This window comes from Macrobrachium nipponense, chromosome 28 (genome assembly GCF_015104395.2).
Source record: "Macrobrachium nipponense isolate FS-2020 chromosome 28, ASM1510439v2, whole genome shotgun sequence".
Lineage (NCBI taxonomy): Eukaryota > Metazoa > Arthropoda > Malacostraca > Decapoda > Palaemonidae > Macrobrachium > Macrobrachium nipponense.
This window is the reverse complement of record NC_087217.1, coordinates 24,245,201-24,257,700: the sequence shown is the minus strand read 5'-3', so window position 1 is coordinate 24,257,700 and position 12,500 is coordinate 24,245,201.

Below are 12,500 nucleotides of genomic sequence, written 5' to 3'. Positions count from 1 at the left end.
ATTGCAGAGATCTACATCCAAAAATAAGCAAAAACCTAAAAGAAGGAAAAGGAAGTAAGTTCGACAAAAAATGTAAATATATGCACCCTGTAGCCATGAATCAAAATCAAAGAAATAATCAATCAAATAATAAAATCCATAATAAGAAAGAACTAACCAGCCATCACCGCGATATGGTGTGTCAACAAAATATTTCCAAGCATCAGCTCCTAGATACAATTCAAGACATAAGAACTGTATTAATGATGCAAGAGGATATTGTAGATAAGGAGAAAATTGCAGATTCAGACACAAAATGAATAATTATGATGAAGGAAGATCAAATATTATGAAATAGTTGGATTTTTAAATGTCAGAATTTATGGAAATGAAGAAAAGAACAACATACCAGAACAGGAAAGAGACATGGGAAAATCCTTATTATTACCCATATTAAATGAAGGAGAAAACATGAAACCATCGTAGTGATGAATGCGCAGGGTTTAGTTACGAGTAACTAAAAAAAAAAAAAAAAAGAGAGTACTTAGAAGAACTAACCCAAATTGAAAAGAAAATAGATATAATGAATATAAGTGAAGCCTGATAATCCCAAGAGACTTGGAATGATGATCAAATAAAAGGGTTCCAAACTTATAGATCGGATAGAAAAAATAGGAATCAAGGGGGAACCACAATATATGGGAAAGACAAAAAACAAGGATAAATATATGAGGAATATAGTAACTCAGAATGTGAACTAATAGCGGTAGAATTTGAATCTGAAATATTAATGAACATAGTAATATATAGACCCCCTAATACTAAAGAGTTTGACATAATAATAGAAAAATTGGATGATATATGTAGAAATCACAAGGACTGGACTATTCTCCTATCTGGAGACTTTAACTTTCCTTTCGTAGACTGGAAAGAACGAATAGGAGATTGTGGTTGTATTTATACATATAAAAAAAGAGAGTGATAGTAGTGCAGAAGATAAGAGGCAATTCGAAAAGCTATTAGATATGCTACTAGAATACAACATTCAACAAATAAATCACCTGCCAACAAGAAAGGAAAATACTTTAGACCTAGTATTTGTGAACGAGGTGAATTATGTTAAAGAAATAATAGTTTATAATGCGAGTATTTCAGACCATGATGTCATAGAATTAACAGTCCATTCCAAAGCAAGTGACAACAGAGATAAGCAAGAAATGAAAAAGTGGGATGGATTTGGAAAATACAACTTCTACAGTAAAAATATAAAATGGTCAGAAATAAATGAAGAATTAAACAAAGATTGGGATAACATTTTCGTAAGTGATGACATAAGGGTAGATACGGAGATATTATATAAAATATTAGAGAAAATAGTGGATAAATATATACCGAAGAAGAAAAGTAAACATCAGTCATGCATACCAAGAGACAGAAGGATCTTGTTCCAGAAAATCAGAAAGTGGAAAAAAGGTCTTGCAAAAGAAAAAAATGCATGGAAAATTATAGAACTGAAAAGTAAGATAGAAAATGTAAAGCAAAAGATTATACAATCAAAAGAAAATGAAAAACGGGACTTGGAAGAAAAAACCCTTGTAAATATCAAGTGAAACCCCAAACTATTATACTCGTACACGAAAAAGATGAATAAAAGAATAGAAATAGGCCCTCTAAGAATTAAAGGGAGATTAACGAATGAAAAAAGGAAATTTGGAACATATTGGCAGAACGATATAAGAGAGAATTGATAATGAAGATAATGATATAGAAGTAAGGGATGAAAATAGTGAATATTTAGCTGACATGGATATTAATGAAGCTGATATTGTGCAGGCTATTAATGAAATTAAAAATGGAGCTGCTGCAGGTCCTGATGGTGTTCCTGCTATTTTGTTAAAGAAAGTAGTTCATTCTATCGCAAAGCCACTTGCAATATTATTAAGACAAAGTGTAGATACAGGCAAGATTTATGATGAGCACAAATTAGCATATATTACCCCTGCTTTCAATAGTGGATCAAGACTAGAGGCAGGTAATTATAGGCCTGTGAGTCTAACATCACATATTATGAAAGTGTATGAAAGGGTAATGAAGAAAAATATTATGAAACATTGAATAAAAAATAATTTGTTTAATATAGGACAACATGGTTTCGTACCCAGAAAAAGTACACAAACCCAACTGTTAGCCCACCGTGAGAACATATACAAAAATATGAAAAGCGGAAATGAAACAGATGTGGTTTATCTAGACTTTGCAAAAGCTTCTGACAAGGTAGACCATACTATATTAGCGAAGAAAATTAGAAAACATAATATAGTGGATAAAGTAGGAAGATGGTTAAAAGAATTTTTACACAACAGAAAACAGATAGTTATTGCAAATGATGAGAAATCGGATGAAGCTAAGGTAATATCCGGTGTGACACAGGGTACGGTGTTAGCTGCATTACTGTTTGTTATTATGATTGAAGACATAGACAGTAATGTTAAGGGCTCGGTAGTGAGTACTTTCGCCGATGACGCAAGAATAAGTAGAGATATAACTTGTGATGAAGATAGGAACGCGCTACAAAGAGACCTTAACAAAGTATATGATTGGGCAGAGGTAAATAGAATGGTATTTAACTGATAAATTTGAATCAATAAATTATAGAGACAGAGAAGGAAAGCTATATGCATATAGGGGACCTAATAATGAGACAACCACAAATAAGGAAGCAGTTAAAGACCTTGATATGATGATGAATAGGAACATGTTATGCAATGATCAAATAGCAATTCTAGTGGCAAAATGTAAAGCAAAAATGGGAATGTTGTTACGGCACTTCAAAAAAAAAAAAAGCTGAACACATGGTTATGCTTTATAAAACATATGTTCGTAGTCCACTTGAATATTGCAATATGATATGGTACCCGTACTATCAAAAGGATATTGCACAAATAGAGAATGTACAAAGGTCCTTTAAAGCTAGGAGAGAAGAAGTTAAGGACCTTGACTACTGGGAAAGACTACAATCCTTAAAATTATATAGTCTAGAAAAGAGAAGAGAACGCTACATGATAATTCAGGCATGGGAACATATAGAAGGAATAGCCGAAAACTTAATGGAGCTAAAAATATAAGAAAGAGCAAGCAGAGGTAGATTAATAGTGCCCAAAACTATTCAAGGAAAAATAAGGAAAGCACACAGAACATTAATCCACTACGCACCAGTATCGATAATGCAGCGTCTATTCAATGCTTTGCCAGCTCATCTGAGGAATATATCAGGAGTGAGCGTAGATGTGTTTAGGAATAAGCTCGACAAATATCTAGGCTGCATCCCAGACCATCCAAGATTGGAAGATGTAAAATATACCGAAAGATGTTCTAGCAACTCTCTGGTAGACATTAGAGGTGCCTCACACTGAGGGACCTGGGGCAACCCGAACAAGATCAAAGGTGTGTAAGGTAAGGTAAGGTAAGGTAAGGCAAGAGCTAAGGTTATCAACCCCACATTTAATATCATAGATTGCTACTAGTGCCTTTAAGATATGTAATTGTGCTTTAAATGCTAACATATAATTAAGTACCATTTATATCAAGTCTATAACTACATGATGTATGATATATTTTTTTAAGCGTCTCTCTCTCTCTCTCTCTCTCTCTCTCTCTCTCTCTCTCTCTCTCTCTCTCTCTCTCTCTCTGAACATTCGGTGAAAGATTTGACTATACAGTAATATTCAAAACTATCACATCCTAATAATCAAAACTAGCTTCTTTTTTAATTGAGTAATTTTTACAATCTCAAATTGGCCGTCTGTGTCAGTGGTTCAGATTATTTTAATCAAATTTCAGTTGTCAGATGAGAAATGACATTCACATGATGACGAGGGCCTGTAACAGTCACTTTATTAAACAAAAATTTAGAATAAACTTCAGTCCTATTAATGTACGAACTTTATGTCAAAAGTCACTAGTTTCAAAAATATTTAACAGCTTTTATTTTTTCATGAAATTAGCTGAACTTGTTCATTTCCGGAAGATATTATCTGCTTCTACATCAATTTCCTGGGATTGGTTAAAGTACTTCCGTGTAGACAAAAAATTATTAATATTAAAACAGGGAGAGAGAGAGAGAGAGAGAGAGAGAGAGAGAGAGAGAGAGAGAGAGAGAGAGAGAGAGAATGACTAGCGAGGTAATTTTAGAAGACAATAAAAAATATAAAAAAAAAAACAATATTGAGAGAGAGAGAGAGAGAGAGGAGGAGAGAGACGAGAGGAGAGAGAGGAGAGAGAGAGAGAGAGAGAGAGAGAGAGAGAGAGAAGGGGGAATTCTAAATGGAAATCGAGGTAATTTTAGGAGCCAATAAAAAAGTATCAATATCGATATCTATAAATGACAATCGAGGTATTTTTAGGAGCCGATAATAAAACAATTAACATTGAGAGAGAGAGAGAGAGAGAGATAGAGCTTGGGGAACGAATACTAAATGACAATCGTGGTCATTTTTGAGAGAGAGAAGCGAGGTAATTTTAGCAGAAAATAAAAAAATATACAACAACCAATATTGAGAGAGAGACCTTACCTTACAGACCTTCACTTCGTTCGGGTTTGCACAGGTCCCTCAGTGTGAGGCGCCTCTAATGTCTACCAGAGAGTTGCTAGTACATCTTCCGGTATATTTTGCATCTTCCAATCTTGGATGGTCTGGGATGCAGTTTAGATATTTGTCGAGCTTATTCTTAAACACATCTACGCTCACTCCTGATATATTCCTCAGATGAGCTGGCAACGCATTGCAATAGGACGCTGCATTATCACACACCGACCCCTGCTGGTGGCGTAGTGGATTAATGTTCTGTGTGTTTTCCTTATTTTTCCTGGTATAGTTGTTTTGGGCACTATTAATCTACCTCTGCTTGCTCTTTCTGATATTTTAGTTCCATGATATTTTCTGTTATTCCTTCTATCTGTTTCATGCCTGAATTATCATGTAGCGTTCTCTTCTCCTTTCTAGACTATATAATTTTAAGGATTGTAGTCTTTCCCAGTAGTCTAGGTCCTTAACTTCTTCTATTCTAGCTGTAAAGGACCTTTGTGCACTCTCTATTTGTGCAATATCCTTTTGATAGTGTGGGTACCATATCATATTGCAATATTCAAGTGGACTACGAACATATGTTTTATAAAGCATAATCAGTGTTCAGCTTTTCTTGTTTTGAAGTGCCGTAACAACATTCCAATTTTTTTGCTTTACATTTTGCCAACAGAATGGCTATTTGATCATTGCATAACATGTTCCATTCATCATCACACCAAGGTCTTTAACTGCTTCCTTATTTGTGATTGTCTCATTATTAGGTCCCCTATATGCATATAGCTTTCCTTCTCTGTCTCCATAATTTATTGATTCAAATTTATCAGAGTTAAATACCATCCTATTTACCTCTGCCCAATCATATACTTTGTTAAGGTCTCTTTGTAGAGCGTTTCCTATCTTCATCACAGTAATTTCTCTACTTATTCTTGTGTCATCAGCGAAACTACTCACTACGAATCCTTAACATTACTGTCTATGTCTTCAATCATAATAACAAACAATATTGCAGCTAGCACCGTACCTTGTGGCACACCGGATATTACCTTGGTTTCATCCGATTTCTCATCGTTTGCAATAACTATCTGTTTTCTGTGTGTAAAAATTCTTTTAACCATCTTCCTACTTTATCTACGATATTGTGTTTTCTAATTTTCTTTGCTAATATATTATGGTCTACTTTGTCAAAAGCTTTTGCAAAGTCTAGATAAACCACATCTGTTTTTCATTTCCGCTTTTCATATTTTTGAATATGTTCTCACGGTGGACTAACAGTTGGGTTTGTGTACTTTTTCCGGGTACGAAACCGTGTTGTCCTATATTAAACAAATTATTTTTTATTTTTTTAAATGTTTCATAATATTTTTCTTCATTACCCTTTCATACACTTTCATAATATGTGATGTTAGACTCACAGGCCTATATTACTTGCCTCTAGTCTTGATCCACTTTTGAAAGTAGGGGTGATATATGCTAATTTGTGCTCATCATAAATCTTGCCTGTATCTACACTTTGTCTTAATAATATTGCAAGTGGCTTTGCGATAGAATGAACTACTTTCTTTAACAAGATAGCAGGGACTCCATCCGGCCCTGCAGCAGCTACATTTTTAATTTCATTAATTGCCTGCACAATATCAGCTTCATTAATTTCTATGTCAGCTAAATATTCACTATTTTCGTCCCTTACTTCTATATCATTATCTTCAATTATCTATTCTAGGGGTGAATTCTCTCTTATATCGTTCTGCAGTATGTTGCAAATTTCCTTTTTTTTCATTCGTTAATCTCCCTTCAATTCTCAGAGGGCCTATTTCTATTCTTCCTTTATTCATCTTCTTCGCATATGAGTATAATAGTTTGGGGTTTGCTTGATATTTAATAGGGTTTTTTCTTCCAAGTCCCGTTTTTCATTTTCTTTTGATTGTATAATCTTTTGTTCTGCATTTTCTATCTTACTTTTTAGTTCTATAACTTTCCATGCATTTTTTTTCTTTTGCAAGACCTTTTTTCCACTTTCTGATTTTCTGGAACAAGATCCTTCTGTCTCTTCGGTATGCATGGAATGATGTTACTTTTCTTCTTCGGTATATATTTTATCCACTATTTTCTCCAATATTTTATATAATATCTCCGTATTTACCCTTATGTCATCACTTACGAAAATGTTATCCCAATCTTTGTTTAATTCTTCATTAATTTCTGACCATTTTATATTTTTACTGTAGAAGTTGTATTTTCCATATCCTTCCCACTTTTTCATTTCTTGCTTATCTCTATTTTCACTTGCTTTTGAATGAACTGTTAATTCTATGACATTATGATCTGAAATACTGCATTATAAACTATTATTTCTTTAACATAATTCATCTCGTTCACAAATATAGGTCTAAAGTATTTTCCTTCTTGTTGGCAGGTGATTTATTTGTTGAATGTTGTATTCTAGTAGCATATCTAATAGCTTTTCAAATTGCCTCTTATCTTCTGCACTACTATTACTCTCTTTTTTATATGTATAAGTACAACCACAGTCTCCTATTCGTTCTTTCCATTCTACGAAAGGAAAGTTGAAGTCACCAGATAGGTAGAATAGTCCAGTCCTTGTGATTTCTACATATATCATCCAATTTTTCTATTATTAAGTCAAACTCTTTAGTATTAGGAGGTCTATATATTACTATGTTCATCAATTTTTCAGATTCAAATTCTACCGCTATTAGTTCACATTCTGAGTTACTATATTTCTCATATATTTTTCCTTGTTTTTTGTCTTTCCCATATATTGCGGTTCCCCCTTGATTCCTATTTTTTCTATCTGATCTATAAGTTTGGAACCCTTTTATTTGATCATCATTCCCAGTCTCTGGGAATACCAGGTTTCACTTATATTCATTATATCTATTTTCTTTTTCATTTTGGGTTTAGTTCTTCTAAGTACTCTATTTTTCTTTTTGAGTTACTCGTAACTAAACCCTGCGCATTCATCACTATGATGGTTTGCGTGTTTTCTCCTTCATTTAATATTGGTAGTAATAAGGATTTTCCCATGTCTCTTTCCTGTTCTGGTATGTTGTTCTTTTTTTCATTTCCAGAAATTCTGACATTAAAAAATCCAACTTTTCCATAATATTTGATCTTCCTTCATCATAATTATTTATTTTGTGTCTGAATCTGCAATTTTCTCCGTTTCTGCAATATCCTCTTGCATAATAAATACAGTTATTATCTCTTGAGTAGAATTTCGGAGCTGATGCTTTGAAATTTTTTGCTGACACCTCTGCATATCTCATTGGTGGTTTGCTTTTCTCTTTTACCTGATATTCTTGATTTCTCTCTTTATTTGTTTCTTTCTTATTTTGGATTTTATTACTTGGTTGGTTATTTATTTGATTATGATTCATGGCTACAGGGTGCATATATTTGCATTTTTTGTCGAACTTACATCCTTTTCCTTCTTTTAGGTTTTACATATTTTTGGATGCAGATCTCTGCAATCATCCCCATAGCCATCTAAGTATGCACATTTACCATATATTTCATAGTTTTGACATACCTTAGGATGTTTGTAGTAACATCTTTCTCCAAATCTGCAATTCCCTCTTTTCAAAAGGTTGCAGATTTTGTCTTTCTTGTCTATTTTTTCCTCTTTCCCGTCATTGTGTAGATCTGGGTAGAGCCTCTTCGGGATTTGCTTTTCTGTTGTCATATCGTAATTTATTTCTTCGTAGGTATGCTGTTTTATTGCCTCATATGTAGTATCAATGAGTATCTCTGCATCCATACTTTTATCTTGTTCTTTGTTTTCCTTATTTTTTCTGTCATTTCATTTTTGTTTACTTCTCTTCCGTTTTCCTCTTCTTCTTTTTCTTCTTCTTCTTCCTCTTCCTCTTCTTCTTCATCCTCAACTATTTGTACATTCAATCTTGATTTAATAACATTGTCTATCCATGATAGACATGTTGAACAAAAAATTCTTGTACTTTTCTCAAATCTTGCATTACCTCAGCACACTGTGGATGTGTCGGAATGTTGCATGCAGCACATTTTCTGATTAGGTTTTGTGGATTGACTATGCTATACAAACCTTACACAGTTTGCATGCTTTTGGCATTCTTTTTCCTAATGCATCAATTAGGATATTCACAAGATTCACCTTATTCATTTCTTTGTCGGAATATGTTGGTTTATGTATATTTCTTTATGAGTCTCTTGACCACTTGGATTTTATTTGGAACTTCTTCAATTATTTTCAAGATGTTTTCATTAGATTTGTTCCAGTTTGAAGGATTATATCCTTCTAATATATCTATGAATGCTTTTGTATCTTTTTGGTTAGGACTGTTGCTGATTTCATAGATGAGAAATGCCAGTTCCCTTCCTGCTACCTCATCGTATTGCGAATCTGCCAAGCAAGCTAAATTACGCCACCTTTTCCCGCAGTTGGAACTTACTGCCATCTTGTTCTGATTTCAGTATTACACTTGTTAAACTAACTTAGAAGACGCTTTATCCCTACTATTTTCACACTAATCTTATCACCGATAGTTCACGAACACTTCTAGATATTTCTCAAATTCTAGTCGTATGTTAAACTTGTGATATCTGTTGATTAATCTGACTTCACGCGGGTACGTCTCACCAAGCAAGATGGCTACTACGAGAGAGAGAGAGAGAGAGAGAGAGAGAGAGAGAGAGGCTTGGGAAAGGATTACTAAATGAGACTCGAGACCATTCTGAGAACCATTCGAATCCAAATTCTTCGCAGATTATTATCTCCCCTGTTCGTGTAACTTCCAGACGTCACTCAGGAGGACAGACGCGAGATTCCTCAGAGGTCAGACGAAGACCAGAGTGTCAAAAGAAGAACATGCTGTCTTCCGTTGACGATGAAATATCAGTGAGGGGAAAATATTATTAACTGGACCCTCCTCCATTCATTTCTGAGAATGCCAATATTGCTTTTCTTGTGGTCATTCCAGTAAACAACCGTAAGTGGCAAGGTATCGGTATTCTATCAAAATATTTATTCATGGACTCGGCTTTTGTTTGTCTGTCAGACTCTCTCTCTCTCTCTCTCTCTCTCTCTTACACACATGCACGCAAACACACACGCACACTCTAGTATTGTAGTCTTACTAAAATACAAAATAACTACTTCAATTGGGCTGATACATTAAAAAACATTGGTCGTTTGTCCTTGACAAGTATGTGACGAATTACTTGTCAAAATTTCAATATTCCAAATAAGAATTTACATGTATATATATGTTTGTATATATATCTTATAAATATTTAATTACATATAGATCATCGGTGGATAGTCGCCACAGTTTCTAGAGTTAAAATCGGTAAATAACAACAAGAAATAAGTCAGCATATATACCATTTACTACAAGATCAAAAAGGTGTACTGCTAGAAGATTAAGTATCCGGACCTAGAAATACGAGTACACCAACGGGCTATAGCCTAGTTAAAATACTGGTATTGTGCAGTTATTAATTCAAGCCAATTGTGTGAAAATATAAGTCGATTTCTCTCTGAAAAGACTGTCGTTGATGGAGTAATGCACACAGAAAATCCCATGAAAAGAAATACAATGATATAAAGAAAGAATTCACGTCTCACTCATATATATATATATATATATATATATATATATATATATATATATATATATATATATATATATATATATATATATATATATAAAGCATAAAGAGAAAAAAAGCCGAGGAAATAATCTTCGACATCAAAAAGCGTCTGCAGTGAGAGCAGCACAGGGAGGTAAGTGAAAAATGCAAGCGCCGTAAAGCAAAGAGATAAAAGGAGAATGTCTCCTCAAAGGAACTGTGCAATGCAGCCCTAAAGTACAACAACGTTATGTTAATATCCGTCTCAGATATTTCTTCAAGTGAAAATTCGCTCCTTGAAGCTTTTCCGAGAAATGGTATTGTCGTAGAACCAAATGCATGATGGGTGGTCAGAAGGACGGATATTCTTTACTTTGTTTCGGAATTGTGACATTTTTTTCTCCTAAACCTTCAGGAATAAGAGACGATATCTTCTGGTAGGCACAGTTGAGGATTTAATCTTTGTCGACTACTTGTCTCAAAACAAAGCGCGTGCATTTGAATAAAGGAATTATTTCTATAACTTTTATGTGTGTTCCGAGGATTCATTATGATTTTTTATTAATTATAATATTCGTAATGCCATACGTGTGGGATAAGTGGAATTCTTTGACAAAACTGGAGAGAGGAGAGAGAGAGAGAGAGAGAGAGAGAGGAGAAGATTTTTTTTTTTTTTTTTTTTTGAGAGAGAAAGAGAGAGAGAGAGAGAGATCTATGGGATTGCATTGCAGGCTCTAAAAAGGAATTTTCATTTAAACGGTGGATTAAATAAGCATTACATTTTGAGAGAGAGAGAGAGAGAGTAATTTTCGGCTGATTCACAAAAAGAAACATCCGGTCTGGTACAGGATTAATATAAGAGTGATTGAATGACGACCCGTGGGCAGGTGTAGGTACCTGGGTGCTAATGGAGTGGATGGTACCGTAGTATCTATTGTTTATCTTTTGAAATTTCATTTCCGCTATGACAAGGGCTTAAGGTATATATATATATATATATATACATATATATATATATATATATATATATATATATAATATATATATATATAGATATATATATATGATATATATAGTGATATAATATATATATATAATATATATATATATATATATATATATATATATATATATATAATATATATATATATATATATATCTATATACTATATATATATCTATATATATATATATATGAAAAAAAATCACAAATTTAAGATAAGAATAGTTTATTAAATTCTACGGAAATAACAATTCACGTTTCATTAGCTTAAGCACTCCAACAAAGCATTTCACAATTTCAACAAGGATGGAATAGGCAATAAAATCATGTTTCACTATCAGCAGCATTTGGTTGTGATTTATCTTGGTAATTACGGAAAAATAAAAACTTTCCATAATGATATAAGTGTCGGTACACTCTAAGAAAACAACCCATCTTATTTAACTATCAGCTTCTCTTCAAAAAGTTGTATTATTATACTTTATTCGTTTTCAACTGAAAAACACTGTTCACTATTTCTTGTATAATGGTGTAGTTTTCTTACGAAATATTTTGCAAATACTTACTTTTTAGATTCGCCTTACAATGCAGGACACGAATGGAAGTCGAGTAATATTTCAAAATCGATTTTTTTTTCAAGTTTAATGATAAATTTTCACCTTTTTATTTACAAGACCAAAGACTGCAATTATTACAGCTTCCTGTAACAAATTATTAGTAACAAATCTTACCAATGCTGTTTTCTGTCGAGATTTTAATATTAATCTCGATATGCATTTGGTAATTTTACCAAAAAATTACTGCATAATGCATTTTCAGTTAAAAATCAATGAGGTATTTTTTGCTCATTTCATCGGTTCGTAAACTTGAAACAGAGATTTGTTATAGGAAATTTTCCACCGAAATTAAATTTTTTTTTTTGGGGGGGGGCAATAACCACGTATTTTTTCCTGTTAAAAATGTATAAAAATTGTTTTAGGTGCAAACAATTATTTTCCATTTACTCATGAATAACTTAAAAACAGAGGGAGGAGAAAAATTTACTTTCACGATAAAAGGATTTTCTACCCAAACATCAGATAGAAGATTGTAACAGCAGAGTCCTGCCTCTCCTCTTTTATTTTTACGTCTTCCAAAATCAGAATATATTTACGACGAAATATCTGCCGTAAAAGAAACCGAAAAACAGTTATGAAGACAATCTATTTCGCCTGCGAGGAGACAGAAAAAATGGAAATGGTCTCCTACTTGGGACACTAATGAGATACCCTCCACTGAGACAAGAAATATAGAGGTGATAGGAT